The 27932-nt window shown below is 37.1% G+C and overlaps 1 long non-coding RNA gene across 2 annotated transcripts in view; it reads left to right on the forward strand.

The window, feature by feature from the left end:
* Positions 1–27932, forward strand: part of LOC145248667 (uncharacterized) — a 144587-nt gene that overhangs the window by 75416 nt on the left and 41239 nt on the right. For both annotated transcript variants that reach the window (XR_013863384.1, XR_013863385.1), the window contains exon 2: positions 10639–10735. This is a non-coding gene — a long non-coding RNA (uncharacterized LOC145248667). The remainder of the gene's footprint in view (positions 1–10638; positions 10736–27932) is intronic.

Below are 27932 nucleotides of genomic sequence, written 5' to 3' on the forward strand. Positions count from 1 at the left end.
TTTTTCTACATTTTGTAGCCCCCCCCCCCGAGTTTAAAAGCTCACAAATTATTTCAAATTCCTTTCCTTCGAAAACGCACACACCGCCGCTGTGTATATAAATTTGTAGGGAAGAGTTCGCCTCGTTGCGACCTGGGTTTTCTTTCTACAGGATTATTCTTTCAGGAGGAAAGGCTCAAGAATCGTTGTCCACAGCAGGCAATGAAGAAGCACACGTCTACTCTCCTGGTCGGTAGGATTCGAAAATAAAGATTTTCGTGCTGAATTCCGTGAGCTAGCAGTCAAGATTAAAGGTAGTTTCGTGTGAATATCAAAAGGTACGAAACAATGTTCAACAAAGGTTAAAAATACGGAAAATATATGAACCAGAATAAAAATATAACAAATATATACAATGGGAATACTTAATCGTCGGATAAAAAAAAAATAATCCAAGAGCAAAAAAAAAAAAAAAAAAAAACGGGATATATTTTTCAATCCACAGATTCGAAAAAGTGGTTAAGAAACAAATATATAACAAATAAATGTTATCAAAGGCAAGTTAGGTAAATGTGAAGAATTACTCCACCCTCGAAAACTCCTTTAAAGTTACCACTCTTAGAGGTTTTCGGGGTTGCTGAAAACGAACATAACGTTTAAAATTACGGCAAATTAATAATTTCCAAGATATGAAGAAATGTTAGTATTTAAAAAGGCGGTGATCACTTTTCTATGTTAATTTAACGTAAAATGAGCACCCATTTTGTGGGCACGATATTTTCGGGGGGGGGGGGGTCCACTCTCGGAAAATCCTTTAAAATTACCATAATTTCGAAATAATAACGTTAATATTTCAGCGTCCCAATTGTTCTTTTGTTTGTTTTTATTTTTCGCGTTTAAATTATCAAAATAAACAATTGTTAATACTGTCTGCTTTTTTTTTTTACATCGTTCATTTCTGTATTGCGTTTAAGTTATTTTAAACCCCACTCTTCCCATATTAAATAATAATTTCGAAATAATAACGTTTATATTTCAGTGCGCAGGTCATGCGCGCATGCGCAACCGGATGTGGTAAACTGGAAAGTGGGTTACATACATCGTTACAAGGTCATTTGAGTTTTATAATTATATAGATAAGAATCGATAGAAAATTGACTATATATGAAATCTGCATAAATTAAAATATTACATTTAAGCGTATTTTACGACCGGGCTATGCCGGACGCCCCTGCTAACTTAGATAAATACTTTTATAGTTTTAACAAAAGAGCTACAATAATTTTTTTTTTTTTTTTATTCAATTTTCACCCCAAACAAGGCACAGTGCCACTTTGAAGCAGGGGACTACTATTAGGGACTTAATTAGCGGGGTCATTATAAAGGGAGATGAGTAGAAAGATGTTTGTTAACATTACACTTGAACTTCTGCATATCATTGCAGTTGGGAAAGCAGAATCCCGGAAGGGAGTTCCAAAGACCCGCAGTTCTGGAGAAGAAACTATTGGAGTAAAAGGCTTTCTTGCACCTAGGGATCTCTACTGTAAAGGGATGAGACTTAGTAGCTTGTCGGGTTTGTCGGGGGTAGTTACGTCGGGGAGGTACAAGTGTTTGCAGTTCGTCAGAGCATTCACCATTAAAGTATTTGTACAACAGGCAGAGGGATGCAACATCTCGTCGATAGGACAGAGGCTAAAGCCTAGATGACAGTTCAGGACCTATCAGGTTGGCGACTCTCTTTTGAACCCTGTCCAGGAGCGAGAGACAAGCAGCAGATACACCAGCCCAGATGTGACAACAGTACTCCATACATGGGCGAATGGTGGTCTTATAGAGGTATAGGATACTGGCAGGCGTAAGTAGTTTTCTAGCACGGTAGAGGGAGCCAACCTTCCTAGCAGCAGTCTTGACAATGCTCCCAATGTATCGATTCCAGTTCATATTCCCTGTAAACGTTAGGCCGAGGAGTTTAAAAGAAGTACTTTCAGGCAATGTGTTCTTGGCCATTGCTATTGGTGGTAGAGAAGGTTTCTTGTAGTTATTGAAGGAAACAAGCTTAGTCTTAGCAGCATTGAATGTGACCAACCATTTTTGTCCCCATTCCACTACAGATTGGAGGTCATTCTCTAGTGTTTCTGCCATTTCCTTGGATATGTGTTCATTTGTTTTCCCCTCATATCTGTTATAGAGAGCGGTGTCATCGGCAAATATACCCATCTCCGAAACAATTTTATCAGGGAGGTCATTTATGAATATCAGGAATAATAGAGGTCCAAGGATAGACCCCTGAGGTACTCCCGCATTTATGTCGTATTGTTTGGATGTATGACCGTCGAGGACAACTTTGATTTTTCTATCACTTAAGAAGGATTTAATTACATTATGAATTCTTCCAGTGATTCCATATGATCTAATTTTCCTTAGAAGACCATCGTGCCATACCCTGTCAAAAGCCTTAGATATATCAAGGGCCACCGCTCTACCCTCCCCTGTTTTGTCCAATGAACGGTATATACGTTCAGAAACTACAGTTAAGATATCTGCTGTTGAACGGGCTTGCCTGAATCCATATTGTTTGTCAGTAAGGAGTTTAGAAGCTGTTAAGTGCTGGACTAGGGCTTGATTAACTAAGGACTCAAATATTTTGGCGAAAAGCGGGAGGAGGCTAATGGGGCGATAATTTAGTGGGTCAGTTCTTTCACCAGAATTCTTGAAGACTGGTACTACAGAGGCGGTTTTCCAGCAGTCGGGAAAGCAGAGTGACTCCGTTTAATCTGAACATCCACAGAATGCCAACATCATTATATTACATACTAGCGGGGGTACCCGGCGTTGCCCGAGTGTTTGTTTCCGGGACGGGGGGGGGTAAAAATGTTATGGTAGGTAAGTAGGAAGGATCAAACCTGGAGTCATGAGTAAAAGTAGGAAAATAAAGTGTGAAAAAAAACAAAAAAAAAACATCTGCAACGTTAACAGTTCGGCCACCAAGAAAAGTCCATTCCAGTTGTTTAGGAAAAAAAGAAAAAAAAAACAAAAAACGACTACGGTAGGTCGGCGCGAACGTGAAAATATAATGTGAATTGTCCAGCACGCTAACCACTACGCCACAGAGCACTGCAGCTAAGTTTAGTGATTTTAAATAACTTCACATGAAAGAACTACGAAGCCAAACCGGTGTTCTCTTCTCAACTGTTCCTTGTGAACGATCCCCAAACGGTGTTAAGTGGTGGCAAGGGGAGGAGGAATTTATTAGAGAGAAAATATTTTACCACTTCCATTGATCTTAACCGATTTTGGCCGTGACTTCTCAGCAGAAAAAGTATAGAAATCTAAGATTATCGAGGAATTTGAGAAATAATAAGCCTATAACACACCTCAGATATTGTTCTGCCGTTTGTGCATATTATATTTGCATGAAATATCTTGATTTTTAATCCTATTAAGGTCAAAATCAGACAGGAAAAAATGAGTTCATTTTATTTATATAGAAAAGAGAAGAGAAGAGATGAAAGAGTCCGCTGTGGAATTGCCACATTCGAAAATTCCCGTAAATTGATTAAGTATTTTTTGTTTGTTTGTTTGTTTTAACTAAGAAAACCAAATTTTATGAGAAAACGAGAACACTATCTTCATACGCCATATAGGAGGGACAACTCAATTCGAACTACCGAGATTAGACCCAGTCTTGCAATGGCTACGATTTACGATTAAAAGCGTTAAAAATCGTAAAAAAAAAAAAGATTTTCTACATAAACACACACTTGATCAATTTACGTGCTATTTGGAATATGACATTTTCGTTTCGCGACAGGTACTTACGTCGAAAGATTTTTCTATATTTTTAATTAGGATAAACTATGGACTTGCAACGACTTGGCTCTTGAAGTGGGCTTTCACGTTTATTCAAGGAATGTTTTCAACGGAACACCTGACGAAACTTTGTGATGTTCTGAATATTTTTTATGACTAGTCGGGGGGGGGGGACAGTCATAAAATACGCTTAAATATATTTTAATTCATGTAGATTTCTACTACTGATTTCCGAAGTTTGAAAATTTTTTTTAAAAAATGGTGCCATTAGCTAGATTCGAAATCAAAACATTTAGCGTCCCTCAGTCGCGTTCCCTACAGTTTGAGCTAAGCTGAGAGATAGATAAGAAAGATTTAATGCCTGACAATGACCAATACCTTTCTGATTCTCTCTTTTCTGATCTTGAGCATGTCGTGCAATGGGGAAAAGGGTGGCTGGTTCATTGTTATGCATCTAAAACCAAGCCTCTCTCTTTCTATCATAATCGGTAGGACCCCCATCTGGCTCCAACTGAAATAGATGGCCCGTGTCTTAGGGAAGCACCATGTCTTGACAAACTTCTGTGACTAACCTTCACTCCTGATCTGAAATTAAACATATACATCAAAGCTGTTGCCAAGATCGCTGGAAAACTGGGTGGATCATTTTATCGCTCCAGTAGATATCTCATTGCCGATGCAATTCTCTACCTGTGTAAGAGCCAAATACGTCCTAGGATGAAGTACTATTATCACATCTGAGCAAGGTCTGCTCGAAGCAACCTATTCTGCCTTGACAGAGTTCAAAATAGACTTTGTAGCCTTTTCTCTTCCATGCAATCTCTTTCCCACAGAAGAGATGTTGCAAGCCCGTCTCTGCTTTATCGTTATTTTCATGGCAAGTGCTCGTCTGAGCTCCAATTTATGGTTCCCCCTTGCCAAACTTTCACAAAAAAAGAACACCCAACTAGCTACAACCACTATCAACAATTTCCTCTACCTTATCTGTGCTTAATTCTAAACGCAAATTCCATGAACAAAGTTTCTTTCTTAGAACTGCCCCAATTACACTTCAATGTAAACAATTTCTTGCTGAGCCGTCTCCTTAAATAATGTACATTTTACCTAATTTACACCATCAACGATTATAAACTACCACCTTACATTCATTAACCTTTATGCTCGAGTGGCCTCTGGGCAGTGATAAGTGGCGACTCCCTTGTAAAAATAAAAATAAATAAAAGAAAAGAAAAAAAATAAACCACTTCAAGTTACAAATGAATTTGCGCATGCATAAAACTAATAGAAATGTCGGCAAGTTGAAATGAACATTTTGCGTTTCAACTTGCTGACATATTCTGTACACGTTATTCATTCATCCAAACAAACAAAGATTTTACTCGTTATAAACTGTTAATTTCAGTGTTATGTGATCAGTAGTTTAAGAGTTTATCGGTTAAATATTTACGCACACACACCTGTTTTATTAATATAAATTACTGCTTGTTTACATTGGTGGTCATTTAAACCTACGAATTTCAGGTGAAAACATTACTATGTACGTAAGTATAAAGGCGATAATATTATGATTTCCAAAAATTTATGGAAAATGATTCCATAGAAAATTAATTACAAGTCAAAATATAATTTATTGAATTATCGAGTTTTTTTTGGGTTTTTTTTTTTATACAGTGATCACCACTTATCAAGACCCGTAAGCCACTCAGGGATAAGGGTTATTGCAAGTACATTACGTTAGTGTGGAGATTTGATGAAGTGTTTACTTAGGGGGGGGGCGGTTCATTAGGAATTTGTTAACGTTGGACTTGAACACATCCAAGTTTTAGTCCGGTGGGAAGCAGGCAGACGGAGCAGAGTTCTACAGGCGTGCAGTTCTAAGAAAGAAGCTTTGTTCATGGAATCCACGTTTTGATTTAGGCACAGATATAGAGTGGGGGAAATTTTTCACAGTGGATTCAGCTAGACGGGTGTTTTTCGTGAAAGATTGGCGAGGGGGGACCAGAGATTGGAGTTCAGACCAGCACCTGCCATGGAAATAACGATAAAACAAGGATAGGCTTGCAACGTCTCTTCTGTGGGAGAGAGGTTGCAGGGTAGAGAAAAGGGCATCCCCCACTAAGCCACAAAGTCTATTTTGTACTCTGTCAAGGCAGGATAGGCTGTTTTTAGCAGCTCCTGCCCAGATATGGCAACAGTATTCCATCCTTGGACGTACTTGGCTTTTATATAGATAGAGAATTGCATCAGTAGTGAGATATCTTCTGGAGCAGTAGAAGGATCCTACCATCTTTCCAGCGACCTTGGCAACAGACTTGATGTACGTGTTCCATTTCAGATCAGGAGTAAAGGTCAAACCCAGAAGCTTGTCAAAACACAGGGCCTCACCCAGACGAGAGCCATCCATCACAATTGATGCCAGATGGGGATCAGAGCGTTGATGATGTAAGGATAGGAGTTTGGTTTTGGATGCATTAAAGGTAACGAGCCATGTCTTCCCCCACTGAACCACGCGCTCAAGATCAGAGGAGAGAGAATCAGAGAGAACTTTGTCATTTACAGCCTTTACGTAGATAGTCATGTCATCAGCAAAGGTGTCAACGAATGATTTAAGTATGTGTTTAGGGAGGTCATTGATGTAGATCAGGAAGAGAGTTGGGCCCAGGATTGACCCCTGAGGGACTCCAGCATTTATATTGCAGGCCTCCAATTTTTGTCCATCTACCACTACTCTTATGAGCCTATCGGAGAGAAATGATTTAATGATTGAGATTGAGTTTTATCATATTATTTGATGAGGAAGAGTTGCGAGACCTATTCAGTATCAGAAACAAGGGAATTAATTTTTAAACCAATGCAAAACGTGATTTTGTTTTGTTTAAATTACACTATTGGATCATTTTTTTTTTTTTTTTTACAAGGTGGTCACCACTTATCAAGGCCCACAAGCCACTCAGAGATAAGGGTTATTGCATGTACAGTACGTTAGTATTGGATATTGAAGACATCCAGGTTGTAGTCAGGTGGAAAACAGGCAAACAGAACAGAGTTCCACAGGCGGCACTTCTATGAAAGAAGCTTTGTTCATGGAATTTACGTTTTGGTTTTGGCACAGATAAAGAGTGGGGAAATTTTGGACAGTGGTTTCAGCTAGACGGGTGGTTTTCGTGAAAGATTGGCGAGGGGAGACCAGAGATTGGAGCTCAGACGAGTACTTGGCATGGAAGTAACGATAAAGCAAAGACAGGCTTGTAACGTCTCTCCTGTGGGAGAGAGGTTGCAGGGAAGAGAAGAGGGCATCACCCACTAAGCCACGAAGTCTATTTTGTACTCTGTCAAGGCAGGATAGGCTATTTTAGCAGCTCCTACCCAGATATGTCAGCAGTACTCCATCCTTGGACGTACTTGGCTTTTATATAGATAGAGAATTGCATCAGAAGTGAGATATCTTCTGGAGCAGTAGAAGGATCCTACCATTTTTCCAGCGACCTTGGCAACTGATTTGATGTACGTGTTTCATTTCAGGTCAGGAGTAAAGGTGAAGCCCAGAAGCTTATCAAAACATGGAGCTTCCCCTAGACAAGAGCCATCCATTTCAATTGATGCGAGATGGGGATCAGAGCTTCTTCTCGAGATCAGAGGAGAGAGAGTCAGAGAGAACTTTGTCATTTACGGCCTTTGATTTGTTGCCATAGATGTCGTGTCATCAGCATAGATGTCAACGAATGATTTAAGTATTTGTTTTCGTAATTTTTGGAATTTATACTAATTCAGACATGACACGTTAAGTATGTAATGTTTGCACCTGAATGCCGGATGTGTGGTAAAACTTCAGTCAACTGCGCACCTTTCAGCAGGGTGTAGTGGACTGGCCCAGAGAGAGTACAGCAAAAGACACGATCGCATGGGACTCTGGATATATTGTGAGGTGTGTAAGAGGGTTGGGGTGAAGTGTGCTGGAAAATGGTTTGAGGAAGTGCCTGATGAAGTGAGAACAAGTGAGGATAGCAAGGTAGAGGTATGGTGGGACAAAAGTGTCATAACGACCAAGCAATTGAAACATAATCATCCGGATTTGGTCGTCATTGGGACAGGAATATGAATGAGGAGAATGAGAAGTTGAGTAATTATGGAGATAAGGCGTATATACGGGGTTAAAACACAAACAATCTCAGTCGTAGTTGGTACACTAGGAGTGAGATGAAGTGAGAACAAGTGAGGATAGCAAGGTAGAGGTATGGTGGGACAAAAGTGTCATAACGACCAAGCAATTGAAACATAATCATCCGGATTTGGTCGTCATTGGGACAGGAATATGAATGAGGAGAATGAGAAGTTGAGTAATTATGGAGATAAGGCGTATATACGGGGTTAAAACACAAACAATCTCAGTCGTAGTTGGTACACTAGGAGTAGTATCAAGTCGTCTGGAAGGACATTTGAAAAAACTACAAATCCCCGATGTTCAGACCTCTGAAATTGTAGGTACCACCAACATCCTTAGGAAAACCCTTGATCTTTGAAGCCCCTGGTTTGGAGCCGGGATTGAGAGAAATTATTTGGAAATGAATCCCATCCCTTTCCAGAGAGACGTTGATAAACAAAATCAGAATTATTACTGTTAATATAACGAAGGACTTTCCAAAAGTAATGCCTCCTATTTTTATTCTGCCCAAGCAGATTAGAGGATTGCAAATTTCATTGTTATGATGATTGAACTCATGCATTCACGACCTGAATGGTTCATCTCTCGGTTGTTAATATTGATGCTGTGAGACTGTGATCTACTTGGGTCGAATAAAAATAGGAAGTATTACTTCTGGAAAATCCCCCGTAACAGTAAAGGTCGTAATAATGATAGTAGTAGCAAATTTTGACTTAAAATGTATTTAGCACAACGCATGCAATCTGAATAAAACACGTTTGAAATGTGTAAATATACTAGAAAAAGCATAATTTTTACAAAACGGACTATTACGATGTCGTTTTTTTTCGGTCAAAATCAAAAAAGTTATGAAAACGTCTTTTTTTCATATTACAACGTAATACTAAAGTGATTTTAACCCTCTCTCTCTCTCTCTCTCTATATATATATATATATATATATATATATATATATATAGCGCTTTAAAAAAAATTCCCTGAAAAAACCCTAGGGGCCCCTTTCGCCGACAGACTCCTCAAGAGCTAATCGTTGGTTAACATTTTACACAAATTCCCATTCGTTTATTTATTTATTTTTTCCCCTCTTTAATAATACATATCTATCTATCTATCTATCTATATATATATATATATATATATATATATATATATATGTAAGTGAAAGTGTCTGTGTGTGTGTCTGTGGGTCTGTGTACATTTCCCTGCGCAATAACTCTCTCAATTTTAAGCCTACAGATTCGAAATTTGATATGCAGGGTACGGAGATTTGACTGGTTTTCGGACAGAAATTTGGCGATTAAGGGGTCAAAGTTTAACGCTTTGACCTTTGAGAACTCTATCAAACTCCTCCTACAATTTTGGGTCTAAACACGTGAAATTTTAGATATAGGTTCCTTGGACATGGATCTAACTTAATAACTTTATTTGAGCCCTAAACAATAAATTTTAAGGGGTCATAATACGGGTCAAAGTTAAAAAAGTTGACCATTTTTTTTTGTTTTTCTCAGCATACACCTCAAAACACCCGAGTAACGCCGGGCACCCATGCTAGTATATCTATAAAAGTAAAATGTGTGTGTGTGTGTGTGTGTGTGTGTGTGTGTGTGTGTGTGTGTGTGCCTGTGTATATTTCCCTATTAAACAGCTCTGTCAATTTTCGGTCTAGAAACTCGAGATTTTACATAAGAGTATTAAGATTTGGGAAAATCTTCTTAATCAGTTTTCGACCAGAAATTTGTCTGTCAAGGGGATCAAAGTTCAACGATTTGCCCTTTGAAAACTCTACCAACCTCCTCTGCCAATTTGGGGTCTAAACACTTGAAATTTTAAATGTAGATTACTTGGATATGAATCAAACTTTATAATTTGATTTGAGCCCCAAAAAATAAATGTTAAGGGGTCAAATTGGGGTCAAAGTAAAAAAAAATTGACCTCTGCGGTCTCTACCAAATTACTCAGCCAATCTTTGGTCTAAACATTTCAAATTTTACATAAAGGGTATTCAAATTTTTAATCGGTTTGGGTTGACATTTTGAGCTGCCAAGGGGTCAAAGTTCAAAAGATTTTACCCTCGCGGTGTCTAGCAAACTACTCAGCCAATTTTGGGTCTAAACATTTGAAATTTATACATAACGGGTAATCAGAGATGCAGCAAGCATTTTAATCAGTTTGGGGGCGAAAATTTGGCTGCCAAAAGGTCAAAGGTGAAAGATTTGACCCTTGCAGATTCTACAAAATTTCTCCGCCGATTTTGGGTCTAACCATTTCAAATTTTAGATGTAGGTAACTTGGACATGGGTAAAACTTTGTATTTTGATTTGAGACCAAAATAATAAATGTTAAAAGGTTAAAATTGGGGTCCAAGTTATAAAAAAATTACCTCTGCGGTCTCTACCAAATTACTCAGCCAATCTCTGGTCTAAACATTTGAAATCTTACATAAAGTTTATTCACACGTAGGGCAAGTTATGAACAGTACATAGGGCCCGAGCAAAGCCGGGTTGAACTGCTAGTATGGCATTCACTAGAGGATTGCTTCTATAACAATGCGTACACAATACGCATAAATAAAAACATCATATTTAAGCGTATTAAATGATCTCACACAACCTCCACTTTCATTATGTACGTTTTTCTCTTATTTTGTAATTAGATTAATATACTTTTTCGTTTTTATTTTTATTTCAGGTTGGTCTGTCAATTTGGCAAGAAAATTATGTTGACAGTGAGAAATGGCGCGCGTGTATGATGAGTGCAAGAAACCATTAATCCATTTCATTGCAAGGTTTGTGGTGCGTTCCTATTATTCATAGTTTCATAAAGTTTGAGGTGAAATATTGAATCATACATGTGTTGACTCTCAATAATTGAAAACGAAGACAAATCGATCTACATACAAAAACCATAGAAGCAGACTATGTTGATGGATGACGTCGAATGTTACCTAAAAGTTGTTTTATTAGTTAAGCTCGAGTCTTGTTGAATCATATGGCATTAAATATGGGATATCTGATGTATCCATACAGGGGTTGGACAAGGTAAAAAAAACATCGGGTTTGTATTACTGTACACATAGATTCGAAAAAGTTGTCAAAAAAACAAATATATAACAAATAAATGTTATCAAAGGCAAGATAAATTACTGTTCTACCAAACTGGATATAATTTTCGTGTTTTTATTCAATTTAACATGTTTATTCAGCTCGAAAAGCATACAGTGTTTACCGATGTATTGGAAAATTCAAAATGGCGGCCAACTCTCTCTTTAACACGGTAAGTTCGGAAAAAGGTGTAATAAATAATAAACTCGACAAAATACTGTTAGAAATTCGCTCAATATATATTACCGTGACATAACTTGACATATATTCGGTGGTTTTTTAATAGTATTTTGCCTAGTTTATTATTTATAACACTTTTTCCCGAACTTACCGTGTTAAAGAGAGAGTCGGCCGCCATTTTGAATTTTCCAATACATCAGTAAACAATTTTGGGTGCTAATACACTTATTGATCTGCGCTATATTTTAAATCGTATTTCCAAGTTTAATTAAAGTTTTATGATGTTTTTTTTATTATTATTCAATTGTAAGGTTAAAGTACAGAATAGGTACAAAACACTCTCCCCTCCCCATGTTAAGAATGGCTTTCTAAATAATTATTATTTCAACGCGGATCAATAAGTGCACTAGTACCCAATTTTGGGTACTAGTGCACTTATTGCATTTTTTTTTGGTGCTAATGCACTTACTGATCCGCGCTATTTTTTAAATCATATTTCCAAGTTTAATTAAAGTTTTATGATATGTTTTTTTATTCAATTGTACAGAATAGGTACAAAACACCCTCCCCTCCCCATGTTAAGAATGGCTTATAAAATAAAATAAAAATTTTTTAAATCATTATCTAGTTTAATTTTATTTATTTTATGCTTCGGTCATAGTTTAAAATACTGATTTCTCCCTTGGATTTCAACGACAGGTGCGTGAAATAAAATGGCGTCTCCAGTTTCGGTGATAAAGTGAAGAAGTACCAAATATATTTTCAAAATTAAATTAACATTCTGTCTATTTGTTCCTTGTTCTACTCTAGAAATTACGGAACCCGTGGACTGGACTGGCGAAACCCCCAAGGTTTCGCGGAACCCCGGTTAAAAAGCACTTTATTATATACGCTAATTTCGTTCAAATTTTTAGAGAAACTTCGAATTCGTCATTTATCAATACAACATCTTTCTTTTCAATTGAATACTAAAAAAAATGACTTACCTTTGCCGAGGAAGGATTAAATATTTTAGCAAAAAATACAATATAGGGTTTTGTAAAAATCATCTATTATGATCGTGACAAGGTGTGTCAGCTAGGATCGAATTAACTTTACTAATGACCCTAACGTATAGGCGGTCATCATCCGCTCCTCCGACAGATTAAGCTTTTTGACCAATGAAATTTTTTGATATATTTTCTCCTGGTCAATTTATCCTATAAATATTTTGTCCACGATTTTTTTTTTCAAGGCCAAAATTAAAAAATAAATGAGATTTTTTTCATGGTAAACGTTACCTTACGCTACAGCATAATACCAACAACTCTAATTTGGATTTTTAGAGGTATTCGAGGTCGCTGACAACGAATCTGATAATCAAACCCGTCGCAAATTTACCGTTTGCATGGTATTAACCCCTGGACCCTGGGATTATTTTATGCTATTTCACCGCCTTCAGTAGTGTTTTCTTGATGCGTTCGCATGCGCACGCGTGTAACGAATGGCCTTATCACATCGTGGAGGAATCTTGAGCGGGCATTTTAAATAACAAGGTTTTCAACAACAACAAAAATATGTGGTTCATTTTTTTTGTGTTACATAGTTTTTAATGCTTTTTAATTGATCTAAAACGGTTTTCACGAGTTTACAAAAACATATTTTTATGTTTTCCGGGTTTTTTTTTGGGGGGGGTAGTTTTATTTCAACGGTATCTAAACACCCGGCTTTAAATTGAAGACTTTAAAAGTTTTCGAGTATGCTGAAAACGAATAACACATTCAAATTTGGGGCAGATACGTAGTTTTCTGGATGTTAAGACATTTTTTCCAATGTATTACTTAATGAATATCAGTGACGGTCGCTATTCTTAACACGAGAAGGAGGGGTTGTTTTGTAACTCGCATGCACATTAATATTTGTTTAGTTGGGAAAAACATGGCCGCCAGTGAAATCATAATGGATTAAATTGGATAGTAAAGGTGTTAACATCCGGAAAATTATATGCTTACCTCAAATTTAAATGTGATATTCGTTTTCAGCATACTCAAAAACCTTTAAAAGTCTGTAACTTGATAGTGAATGTTGAATTGCATTTAGAGTAAAAAAAAAATACCAAACAAATAATTTCCGCAAAAGTTTCTTGTGAAATCACTTGATGCGTTTCCTGGCCTACTTAAAAAGCTGTTGGTGAATGAAGGCGTCTCTATTGAATTTTAAATAAAAGTCCATGCATTAGTGTCATCTTTCCTTTTTTTCATTTTTTTTTTCGCAACAAGAACGACCCGTTTCTCCACCGAGTTGTGACATGCAATGAAAAATGGGTTTTTACGATATTCGGTGACGCTCAGCTCAGTGGTTAGACAAAGCTCCATGACACTTCCCAAGGCCAGAACTGCACCAAAAGAAGGTCGTGCTGACCGTTTGGTGGTCTGCGACCAATCTTATCCATTACAGATTTTAAAATGTAAGTAAAACTATTGACAGTACTTAACCGCTGTCAATGATGAAATGCATCAGAAACTTCGACAACAACACGCAGCATTAGTCAACAGAAAAGACCCAATCCTCCTTCACGAAAATGTCTGACCACACGTTGATAAACCGACCCTGTAAAAGTTGAACAAATTGGGCCAAGAAACTCTGCCTCATCCCCTATATCTCCAGACCTCTCATCTACCGACTACAACTTTTTTTAGCATCTCGACAACTTTCTGCGTGAGAAATGCTTAAAAAACCTAAACAATATCAAAAACGCCTTCAGCGACTTCACTGCCACCAAAACGCAAGATTTTTACGTTACTGGCATAAATGCACTCGACATACACTGACTAAACTTTTTTAAAAGTTCACAATCAATGGAAAATTTCAAACAGCTATTTTTTATTATTAATAATTGAGGTTGAGTCTGAACGCCCACGGTCACATATGTAATTTACGTGTCATGTCGAAATTAGTATAAATTCAAAAAATTACGAAAACTGATTCATGTGTTAGATGTATATTTTAACAAATAAATAAATAAAAATAAGGACGGCATCCACAATTAAGTTCTGGCATTTTGTGTTTAGAAATGACGGATTATAAAAGATAGATCGGATTGTCATACAGAATTGGTCGCACAACAGTTCCCCATTAAAACCTACGATAAACCTCGATAATTCGATAAATTCTATTTTTACTTGTAATTATTTTTCTACTGAATAATTTTTCGTAATTTTTGGAATTCATACTAATTTCGACATGGCATGTAAGTAGGTAATAGTGTTTTCACCTGAAATATGTTTAACTCATTACTAACCTTTACAATCACCTTTATTTTGAAATTGACCTTTCTAAAACCTGGGTCAAGATGAAGTCAATGAGTTTGCTTTTGAAATCATTGTTGAATTGTGTCACTTGACCCGGCCACAACCAATTGTTCTAGACCTTGTGTCGATTTGACCCAATTGTTTAGGACGATGTGTCGATTGTATCCGATATTGAACCCGAAACAACTGACTTTTTTTCTATTATTTTAAGGTATACTCTTGACTTGATTCATATACACACTCCAAAGAGCTTCGCCACGTGCTTGAAATTCGGTCAGGTATCACACTCTCTGGGCGGACGTTCATTGTTCCAAATCGGCGTTTGACTGATTTCACGCACTCGTCGCTAAGCGACCTTTTGAAATTTTTCTTCTCCAATTTTTTTTTTTTTTGTTCAATTGCTTTTTGATCTATGATGATTTGACGTAGAATAGAAAACGTTCATGATACACATGGAACTTCTTATTTTAACACAAAAGATATCAGAAGAAAAATCTAAAAAGTAAAAAAGATGGTATGATTAAGCAGAAGTTTTCTGTTAGTGTTTACTACGCTATATATATATATATATATATATATATATATATATATATATATATATATATATATATATATATATATATATATATATATACTTACTTAATTCTTATATATTATATATATATTATATATGTACTTGATTCTTCCGGCCTTGGAAGACGTGTTTTAAATATTCTCTCCAGTGCTTTTTCTGTGCACATTTGAACTTTTCTTTTAATGATTTTGAATTCATTCCATTTGTGATTTTTTTTTTCCAAGGAAGTCTGCCTTTTGGATCATTTTGGACCATTTGGAACTTACCTGTTCGATTGGAAGTTTTTAATTCGACCGTGTTTAGATTTTACCATTCTTGGATTTTTTACCCTTCACCGGACTATCCATTCATGTGAAATCTTTTTATCATTTTTTTCTTTTACCTCCTATTCCCCTTACCTCACCCTTTTTTTTTTATCCAAGTAAGATCTGTGACTTAATTGTGGTTTCATTAAATACTTTTACATGCAAAATCCGATCCCGCATTATGCTAATTCCTGCCCTCTGATGAGAAGGGGAGTATTTCTTCGAAACTCCGCGGATTAAGGACTATCCACTTATCTTGTGCTTCCTTTTTAAAATTAAATATGTTTTTCACTCTTTTTCAAGATGCTTTTTAACATGTTTTATTAATCATTTGTTCATATATATATATATATATATATATATATATATATATATATATATATATATATAGGGTGTCCACAAAGTCTGCCTACATAATCTACAGGATGCTTCCACAAAGTCTGGCTACATAATGTAGCCAGACTTTCTGGACACCCTCTCTCTCTCTCTCTCTCTCTCTCTCTCTATATATATATATATATATATATATATATATATATATATATATATATATACATATATATATATATATATATGTGCATATGTGTGTATATATATGTACATGACTATATGTATATATATATATATATATATATGTATATATATATATGTATATATATATATGTGTGTGTGTGTGTGTGTAAATTATATTAAAAATGATTTGTCATTTATTTGTATCTGCTCTGTCGTTACATTGAGCTTCATAAATTAAAGGATTTGTATTAATAAAATTTTTTTTAAAACTAATCCTAAATGTTTTTTATGTTACCTTGTTTTTAAACTTGTTTTCCATGTTTTATTTATGTATTTTGTCTGTATTCTCCTGTCTTCCTCTTGTCTGTATTCTTCTGTATTATCCGTCCCCCCCTCATGCTACAAAGTTAAACGATAAAAACAAACAAAATGCCGGCAACTAACGATAAAAGAAAAAATGCCGGAAATTATTCTCTAATAGAGTAGATAAACTTAGGACTTTATTTAAGTAGTATACTTAATATATACTATTACTGCAAGCTTGCCTGTATTGAAAATGCTTGCTTCTTGCTGGCAAATCAAACCATCTAATATGGTTAGCCTTATGTTCAAGTACATTCGAAATATAGCAAAGAAACAGTTACTCATGAAAACGAACCTCCTAAAGTAAAACCTGGAATAATTATCTAAACTCGAATGTAAATTAATATTAAGCCGACTTTACAAATTGATGATTAGTTAATTATTGGATTTTAATTAATTATAAGATGAAACTGTAATGATTTAAACTCGATAGATAACGACAAACTTCCACCCATTAATATGGGAGGGGAGATTATCATCAAAAGTGTCCTGAATTGTTAACTTAGCACCGGACTTAAAACTTAGATATAAATAAGTCACTTGTCCCCATTCCCCTCCTCCCCCCCCCCGTTTTTTTTTTTTAATGGAAAGAAGATAATACAGTGGATGTGTTATCGGCAGCTCCAGTAACTCTCGCTTCTCCTATTTTGTCATTCAGTCCTCATTCAATGAGTGATTTTTCTGACAAAGGGTGAAGAAAAAGCTGCTTAAAGGTCGGTAGTACTTGGTGACCAGTAGTCTGAGATGTCGGAAATTTTTCTGTCTCTGTCTGTCCTTGTGGCCATGTCACTAGTAAGGGTGCTGGAGGTAAACGTTTTGTCTGGGCTGACGTTATCCGCCTGATAGTCAGGGACCCGAACCTTGGATTAACCACTAAGGAGGCTGTCCTATCAGCAGGCGCAAAGTACTGGGACTGCTGTATTGCCATTTGGTGAGTGGATCTGGACCATGACGTAGTCTCTGGTGGGGCCTCTCGATGCCATACTAGTGGGTAATTGTTACGGCTTTACCTTTTCGTGTGCTACAAAATAAATTTTCCTGTCTTTTTCTCTCTTACTTTCCCTCTCTGTACTGCTCTAACCAAGTATGCCGACCTATTCCACAAATCCCAAAACCTCAACATGAAATATCTCCAGAATAAAAATTTGATTAAACCTAGAACCCCATCTTCCAACGTAGACCTCTACTACCAGGTCTCCTTCTCGAATATCAGGGGTCTACGTTCCAACCTTCCAGAGGTTGAAACCCAATTACAGGAGACGAAACCGGACATATTATTTCTAAGTGAAACAGGAATAGGGCCGACCACTTCCCTAGATGAGTTCATAATTAATGAATACTCTAATTTAACAGCTAAATCTGACACCCAAGATCGCCATGGGCATGGAATATGTGCCTACATTAAGGATGGCTTCCCGTGTGGCAGGGATATCTCTAGAGAAGATCCTAATTTACCCTATATGTGCTTCAGGGTTGCACTTGCTAACACCACTGCATTTATATTTGCCCTCTATAGGCCCCACAACAGCGGAGTTACTATCTTTAAGAGCATATCTGAGAAAATAGACCACATACTGTCTTCACATCCCTCGGCTAACATCCACATCTGTGGTGACTTCAATGTCCATAACGTGGAATGGCTGACCCATTCAAATAAGACAGATGATGAGGGGGGTTTTGTCATGATTTTGCCATTGCTTATGACCTCACTCAGATTGTTCGCGAACCAACCCGTGTGCCCGATACACCCGGTCAATATGCAAGCCTCTTAGACCTTTTTCTCTCAACTTCCCCTGAGCTATGTTCATGTTCCGTTCATTCTCCTCTAGGATCCTCCGACCACTCCGTTGTATCAGTTAAGATAAAAACGAAATGTAAGAAGCCCCCAGATGTACCCCTCCACCGTACTGTATACCGATACTCTATGGCTGACTGGGATAGCTTCCGTACATTCATATCTGATTTACCTCTGCACTCCATGTTTAAAAAGGAAGTGTCCTCTATAGTATCAGATCTGACCGAAGGGTTAATTGTAGGCATAGACCAATTCATACCATCTAAAAAATTCCAACAAAAACCTAACAGCCAGCCATGGTTCTCCCCAGAATGTGCTGCTGCTATCGCACACAGAAATCACTTTTTCCATAGCTATCAACGTAATAGATGCACTAGGACTAAAGCTGCTTTCAGGTCTGCCAGCAACCACTGTAAAAGAGTAATAAAAAATGCAAGAGAGCTATATGTCCAGTCTGTTAAATCCAAGGTAGCTGATCAGCGGCTTGGATCCCACCAGTTTTGGCAAATAACAAATAGGATCCTGAACAGAAGTGTGCGTTCTATCCCAACCATTATCAATGGACCAGAGGTCATCTCGTCAGCGTCAGACAAGGCCAAACTATTTGCAAAGAACTTTGCAGCTAATTCTACCCTATGCGACGAAGGCCATCAACTCCCCATATTTCCTCCTTCAACACAGAACAAGCTAGGTAACATACAAATATTCGTGCATGAGGTCGCCAAGCTAATAAAAAACCTAGATTCCAGTAAAGCAACTGGCCCTGATGGCATCCCAATTATAGTGTTAAAAAAGCTTCAACCAGAACTTGCTCCCATACTTACGAAACTATTTAAGCGCTGCCTTAAGGAGAAGTGCTTTCCGACTCCCTGGAAGACCTCATCAGTTTGCCCTGTATTTAAGAACTCAGGTGATAAGTCATCTCCCTCTCAGTACAGACCTATAAGTCTCCTGTGTGTTATGAGTAAGTTGCTGGAATCCATATTAAATAGAGAAATAGTCAACCACCTCAGCAGGAATAACCTTCTTAGTGACACACAATATGGTTTCCGCTCTGCAAGATCTACCGCAGATGTGCTGACGGTTATATCCCACAGAATTAGTGAATCTCTTGACAAAGGCTTCCTTTCTAGGGCAATTGCTCTTGACATATCAAAGGCCTTCGACAAGGTATGGCATAAGGGTCTACTTCACAAGATTTCCAGCTACGGTATAACTGGAAATGTTTTCTCAATCATTAAATCATTTCTCTCTGATAGGCTCATAAGAGTAGTGGTAGATGGACAAAAATCGGAGGCCTGCAATATAAATGCTGGAGTCCCTCAGGGATCAATCCTGGGCCCAACTCTCTTCCTGATCTACATATATGACCTCCCTAAACACATACTTAAATCATTCGTTGACATCTATGCTGATAACACAACCATCTACGGCAACGCATCAAAGGCTGTAAATGACAAAGTTCTCTCTGATTCTCTCCTCTGATCTCGAGCGCGTGGTTCAGTGGGGGAAGATGTGGCTGGTTACTTCAATGCATCCAAAACCAAACTCCTATCCTTACATCATCAACGCTCTGATCCCCATCTGGCATCAATTGTGATGGATGGCTCTCGGCTGGGTGAGGCCCCATGTTTTGATAAGCTTCTGGGTTTGACCTTTACTCCTGATCTGAAATGGAGCACGTACATCAAGTCTGTTGCCAAGGTCGCTGGAAAGATGGTGGGATCCTTCTACCGCTCCAGAAGATATCTCACTACTGATGCAATTCTCTATCTATATAAAAGCCAAGTACGTCCAAGGATGGAATACTGTTGCCATATCTGGGCAGGAGCTGCTAAAAACAGCCTATCCTGCCTTGACAGAGTACAAAATAGACTTCGTGGCTTAGTGGGGGATGCCCTTTTCTCTACCCTGCAACCTCTCTCCCACAGAAGAGACGTTGCGAGCCTATCCTTGTTTTATCGTTATTTCCATGGCAGGTGCTGGTCTGAACTCCAATCTCTGGTCCCCCCTCGCCAATCTTCCACGAAAAACACCCGTCTAGCTGAATCCACTGTGAAAAATTTCCCCCACTCTATATCTGTGCCTAAATCAAAACGTGGATTCCATGAACAAAGCTTCTTTCTTAGAACTGCACGCCTGTGGAACTCTGTTCCGTCTGCCTGCTTCCCACCGGACTACAACTTGGATGTCTTCAAGTCCAATGTTAACAAATTCCTAGTGAACCGCCCCCTTAATTAAACACTCCACACTTACGTAATGTACTTGCAATAACCCTTATCCCTGAGTGGCTTCCGGGCCTTGATAAGTGGTGATCACTGTGTAAAAAAAAACAAAAAAAACTCTTGCAGGGAGGTGTCGACGTCCTCCTACATAAGGCGCCTGGAATTCCAAAATTAATCACCCATTTTAGTAATAACCAGGCCCAACGCTGCTTAACTTCGACGATTTGACGGAAACCGGCGCGTCGACGTGATTATGCCATGGTTATATATGTGTGTGTGTGTGTGTGTGTGTGTGTGTGTGTGTATATATATTATATATATATATATATATTATATAGATATAATCATATATGTATATATATATGTATATATATATATGTGTGTGTATATATATATGTATATATATATATATGTATATATATATATATGTGTGTGTGTATATATATATGTATATATATGTATATATATATGTGTATATATATGTATATATATATATATATATATATATATATATATATATATATATATATATATATATGGTTATATATGATCGCACGATGCGGAAATGAAAAAGAGAATCAGCAAGGCATCAGACGTTTTGGAAGATTACAAGATATGAGGGGCATGCAGTTGAGCAACGAAACTTGGCACAGTTATTAGTCTTTCTCTACATAGGGACCACCCAGACTTATGCATTTCTCCCATCGTTTGATGCAGCTCTGGAGACCGTTTTCTAGGACACCCCTGGTTGGTCCTCCAACCACGACGTGACTTCAGTAATCAAGGCTGCGTCATCTGGGAAAGGCTTTCCTTTCAAAAACAACTTCATGGCTGGGAAGAGGTGAAAGTCAGAGGGTACAAAGGAGGATGGGGGAATATTTCATAACCACACGCCCGTGCTTCTGATCTGGCGACATGCGAGTTGTGGACCAGAGCGTTGTCCTGCATGAGGAGGGTACCTTTGCTGATCTTGTTCCGCCTCTTGATTTTGATAGCTTCCCTTAATTTCCTCAGAAGTGAAGCATAATAGGCTCCTGTAATTGTGGTACCCTTTACCAGGAAATCTGTCATCACTACTCCGTCCTGGTCACAGAAGACTGTGAGCATGACCTTGCCAGCAGAGGGCTGCACCCTTTCCTTCTTTGAAGGTTGTGAGCCCAAGTGCTTCCACTGCATTGACTGCGCTTTGGTCTCTGGATCATAGTGATGGACCCATGTTTCATCCTGTGTAATCAGTCTTTTTTAAAAACTTTGACTCATCTTCTTGGCACATCTCCAAATTAATCCTCGAGCACTCAACGCGTTTTCACTTCTGGAATAGTGTGAGCAACTGGGGAATCCATCTCGCAGACACCTTATGCAAATGCAAATGGTCATGAGTGATAGTTTCCATAGACCTTGTACTAATCTTGACATCTTGGGCTATTTGGCGAATAGTAATGCGCCGATCTTCCAAAATGGCAGCTTCAAATTGACAGATAGATGCTTCATCAATGGCAGAAGGCGGGGGGGGGGGCGACCAGGTCTGGGAGCTGTTTCCACAGACTTCCGGGCATGTTTGAATTCACGATGCCAGCGTTTTACAAGGTCATATGATGAGGCATTATCACCATAAGTTTCTTTCATTTCATCAAAAGTCTCCTGTAGTGTGCGTCCTTTCAAATACAAAAACCGGATCACTGCTCGACATTCAACAGGCTCCATTTCACACCTGACTTAGTTCACACACTTGTAAAACAGAAACCACAATTAGTTCAGAGCTGTAATTTGCCACATAACCCGTAGAGATATAAATCATTGCACATGCAAAATTTCAGCTAGATCAGACAGCTGGAAGTGGGTCAGGGGCATTACTTATTGCACATCCCTCAGAGTCTGGTCTAATGGTGATCCAACTCTGACAACTAAAATGTCAGTATATCAAACATGCGTAGTGTGTCTATGCCGCTGAAACATGGACCTTGTACCGGTCACGTATAGAACTACTCAAGAGGTTTCATCAGACACATTCTTGGTTTATAGTGGGATAGCTTTGTCTCTGATACATATGTCTTAAATAAGGCCAAAACAACCAGTATTGCTACAATTGTTATTAAGAACCAGATGTGTTGGGCAGGTCGGTGCCCAGAAAACTCGTCTCCGGAAAACTCGTCTCCGGAAAACTCGTACCCGGAAAATTCGACCCCGGAAAACTACCTAGCGAAAGGGGACGAGTTTTCCAGGGTCGAGTTTTCCGGGTACGAGTTTTCCGGAGACGAGTTTTCCAGAGACGAGTTTTCCCGGAACGAGTTTTCCTGGGACGAGTTTTCCGGAGACGAGTTTTCCCCGGACGAGTTTTCCCGGGACGAGTTTTCCTATTTGGGTGGGTCATCTTGCCCAGCTTGATGACTATCGACTCTCAAAACAGTTGTTCTATGCTGAGTTCCTTCTTGGCAAAAACCCTAGCATGAGCCCCCCCTCCCCCCAAAAAAAACGTTTTCGTGATAGCGTCAAGGAGAGTCTGGTGAGATTTCATGTTCCTGCGCTGACAGTTAGGAATCCTTAGCGTATGATCGCAAGCTGTGGAGGGCACTGATATACAGGGGCGCAGAACACTTTGAAGCTCAAGAGAAAATGTAGGAAATGCCAAGCCTTGCCGCCCAACCATAGAGATCTTTGGATCTGTAAGGTGTGTGATCGGGCTCTGTTGTCTAAGGCAGATCGTGGATAGAGGTTGCGTTGCTGTTTGTTTCATCCAAACCAAGAACTTTTTCAGTATCCTGTCTGCTTGAGGGTGTGCAAGTCGCTGGCAGAGCTGAAAAGTCATCTTCGGACACATGGACTTTCAGTGACTGAGGGAGTGACAGTCGTCGGACAAGACGTCGCAAGCATCATATATATGTATATATATATATACATATATATATATATGTATATATACATGTATATGTACATGTATATGTATATATATATATATGTGTGCATGTATGTGTACATATGTATATATATATATGTATATATATGTATATATATATATATATATATATATATATATATATATATATATATATATATATATATATGTATATATGTATATGTTTTAAATATAATGGGCGGAAATCTCTCGAGAGCTCTTTCAGCTATCATCTCATCAGGAGAAAATCGATAGCGTAAAAATAATAATACTATGTCGAAAGTAAAGAGTTCTGATGGGGGACTATTGAATGTGCCAAAAATTTGGGGCCAACGGACTCCCCATTGAAACCCCGTCAACCTGACAGTACATAATATCACAAAAACTAAACTCCACAGTGTGATATTATGTACTGTCAGGTTGACGGGGTTTCAATGGGGAGTCCGTTGGCCCCAACTTTAGCGGATATTTTCGTCGGGTACAATGAATCCGTTTTGTTTAATTTTATAACAAAACCCACTGCATATTTCAGATATGCTGACGACACTTTTGCTGTTTTTCCATCGCAAAGTGAAGCGTCGATATTTATTAATAGGTTGAATTCTTTGCATGGAGCTCCAAAGTTCACTATGGAAAGTGAGAAGGACAATTCGCTTCCCTTCTTGGATGTTTTTGTCGAACGTTCAAGGGGGGGGGGACTTTCTCACTACAATTTATAGAAAGCCGACATTTACTGGCCTATATGTGAATTGGTTGTCTTTTGTACCAAAATCACGTAAGGTCGGCTTAATTAATACTTTGGTACATAGAGCCCTGATGATTTGTTCACCTAACAGATTGGACGCCGAACTCGATAAGATCAGGGAAATATTCATCAATAATGGTTATCCTGTTGACCTTATTGATGACTGTATTTTCAAAAAGGTTGCGGATTTTAAATCCCCTAAAAAGTTTGGACCTGTGAAATACCCGGTTTATTTAAAATTACCGTGGATTGGGGAAAAGAGTAACAGACTTTCCAAACAGATTCGCAGAAGTATTTATGACTGCTTTTATTCTGTGTCCTTGCGTTTGGTATATACTACGAGACCTGCATTTCCTTCTTTTCGCAAGGATAGTTTGTCTTACATCCAAAATAGCAATATTGTATATCAATTCAAATGCCAGTGCGATGCTGGTTACGTTGGGCGAACATCCTTGCACCTTTTGACTCGTATAAATCAGCATGTTCCATCGAAGATCAGACAAGGGAGAATGGGGTCTGGTAGTCTCCCTCTTCTGCAGCTGTGGACTCTGCTATTGGGCAGCATTTGGTTGAGAACCCGTGCTGTGCCGATAGATATAAAATTGAATGGTTCGCGGTACTACATAGAGCGGACCCCAGAAATCATTTAAAGATTTTGGAGTCTGTCTCTATTGCGGTGCGGAAACCTTTGTGCCGGCAGAAAGAAACCTAATACATTGTTTCTCTTTGGGAAACTGTGAATCTTTTCTCACGTTTTTTTCTTTTTTTTTTTCTTCCCCTCGTTGTGCCATTATTTTAATCGTTTTTTAAACATTAATAAACTTTATTTTAGTGTCCCCGCAATTTTTGGCACATTCAATAGTTCCTCATCAGAACTCTTTACTTTTTTTTTTCAACATAGTATTATTTTTACGCTATCGATTTTCTCCTGATGAGATGATAGCTGAAAGAGCCCTCGAGAGACTTCCGCCCATTATATTTACAACTTTATTTAAATTATGTACCTCTAAACATGTATATGTGTATATATATGTATGAATTTAGATAAAAATGGCACCGGTAAAAATGGCACCGGTAAAAATGGCACAAGTGAATAAATAGGTAAAAATGGCACCGGTAAAAATGGCACGTAATGGATTAATGAGAAAAATGACAAAACGAGAACATGCGTGAATATCTCACAGTATATTAAAATGGGAAAACGTGCGAAATTTGTCGAATTAAAAAGGGTGCTAGACGACCGATCTGGTCTCAAATTTTACCCTCGTTTTGAGTTTTCAAAAAGTTAGGTCATGTACTGCGACGTCACCGGTGTTACAGAAAATAATGAGAAGTTTGTCAAATTTAAATAGATCCTAAATGCGAATCTCGTTTTTTGAGATTTCCCAAAGTGCTATTACGTCACAGGTGTCAGAAATAACTTTTTTCATCTGCGTGGTAATTCATTCACCTCTTGGCTCTTCTCCCCTATTATAAGTTGAACACTGGGCAGAAATAAATTTAAAAAATCTCCCTTATTTACAAACAAGTTCCTTTTATTTTAATTAGTTACTTCTATTTATTTGTTTCTTTACCATATATTCGATTCGATGTCTATACTAATAAATGCCTTAAAAATAAGAATTATCGAACATTTATTACTATAGACAACAAAATGAAAAAGTAAAATATACAACAAATAAAATGCTACCAAACGCAAGATATGCTAAAAGTAAAAATAAAATAAAAATAAGCAGTTTATATATTTTTCAAAAATACAAACAAAATAACTTAGGCATAAACAATTATAGCGAGGAACAGTCCATTTGATGACGGCTTCTGATATTGAAATCAGAAATCAACATTATGTTATTCGTTCCTCGTAATTTATGTACACTTAGTGTTGTTTCTTTTTTATGGAACTCCTGCATTGCAACATGTCGGCAATGGAGACGAGTTATCCACCCCTTTATGAAACTCAAATATAAAAAAGTTTCTTCATTTCATGTTTTTTAAATTACTACATTGATGAATTAAAATTATATTTTGATACATTTTATACAACCTTAATGTAACCCCCCCCCCCAAAAAAAATACTAAAAACAATCTATAAATGTTTTTAGCATATTTTTTTTAAAATTATAGTTCGATACATTTTTATACTTTAAAATTAAGTACTCCTTGTGCGTTGAGTCTTATAGTTCACAGCCTAAATATTCAATGACCTCTCCCCTTGGTGCGGAAATAAACTTTTTTTTTATTTTGTAAACAAACGAACGTATTGTACTTACGGATGTTTGATACCGAAAGAAATATGAACTTTAAAAAAATAATGTTACTTTTATTTCATTAAATTGTTAGGTGAAAGTGCAAAATAGTTCACCCCACCTCCATGTTAAGAATGGCTTTCTAAATAGTTATTATTTCAACGTTGTTTGTACTCTCGGGGTGTCAAACATGTATAAGTACCTATTTTAGTGAGTCAAAACTGAACTCTGTCATATTTGGTCAGTAAGTTGTTATTTATATTGGAATCGAATTTAGGAAAACTCGTCCCGGGAAAACTCGTCTCGGGAAAACTCGTCTCCGGAAAACTCGTCTCCGGAAAACTCGTCTCGGGAAAACTCGTCCCCATTCGCTAGGTAGGAAAACTGGTCCCGTATTGAATAAATATCGATTGAAAACACATTTCATGATCGTTCTTGAAGGAGATATTGCTTTTTAAAATAGACTATAGCCCCCCCCCCCCCCATAATATTTTTAAAAAATATTTTTATTTGTTTAATGTTTTTTTTGTTTTTTTTTTCTACCTAACTGGCTAAGTTCTTAGTGGTTTCACTTATTTTAAAGCGTTTATTATGTTCATACAAAGTTAATTAAAAAAATTTTTGGTTCTTATTTTAACGATGTTTTTTGGAGTCATAAAAACAATAATAAAAAACAAAACACAAAAATTAAAAACTGGGAGCGTTACTTTTTTGTTTTGGTTTTTTAATTATGATAGTTTTTTGTTGTTATGTTTTCGTTTTCTCTCATACCAAATGCAATGCACTCATGCGTTATTTAAAATTATAATTCTATCAATTATCAACATTTATTGTCGTCCTGTCAAATTTTGCAAAAATTAACTAATAAATCAAAAGCGAAATATTTTTTTGGCGCGAGAGATGCCATGTGCTAACAATCTCTCGTTAACTCATTTTTAATTGTTTTAATTTTTACTTCAAAATTCTAAAATCAATCATTCAGAGAAAAAGTAATCACTAAATAAATTTATTAATCAATTTTATTGAAAACTCCGCTATCGTTTATCAAGAATCTTTTTAATTTCATTTTTTGTTGGTTGTTTTTCCGAGGGAGATATAAACCCCCCCCCTCTCTAAATTATATTTCAAAAAATATTAAAATTTTGGTTTGTATTACTGTACACATAGATTCGAAAAATAATAAACTAGACAAAATACTGTTAGAAATTCGCTCAATATATATTACCGTGACATAGGTTGACATATATTCGGTGTTTTTTTTTAATAGTATTTTGTCTAGTTTATTATTTATAACACCTATTCCCGAACTTACTGTGTTTAAGAGAGAGTCGGCCGCTATTTTGAATTGTCCAATACATCGGTAAACACTGTATGTTTTTCGAGCTGAATAAACATGTTACATTGAATAAAAACACGAAAAATATATCCAGTTTGGTAGGAAAGTAACTTATCTTGCCTTTGATAACATTTATTTGTTATATATTTGTTTTTTGACAATTTTTTCGAATCTATGTGTACAGTAATACAAACCCAAATCGATTTTACCCTTTTATAACAACAGTAAATAAGTAAATTCTTTTTATATTAATATAAAAAAATATGCGGTCTCGTTTATGAACATAATAAACGCTTTAAAATAAGTGAAACCACTAAGAACTTAGCCAGTTAGGTAGAAAACGGACACTTAGAAAATCGATTTTATTTAAAAAAAAAAAAAACATCAAACAAGTAAAAAAAATTTTTTTTCAATAT

This window comes from Euprymna scolopes, chromosome 27 (assembly GCF_053919585.1).
Source record: "Euprymna scolopes isolate OS-2025 chromosome 27, ASM5391958v1, whole genome shotgun sequence".
In the NCBI taxonomy this organism is placed as follows: Eukaryota; Metazoa; Mollusca; class Cephalopoda; order Sepiida; family Sepiolidae; genus Euprymna; species Euprymna scolopes.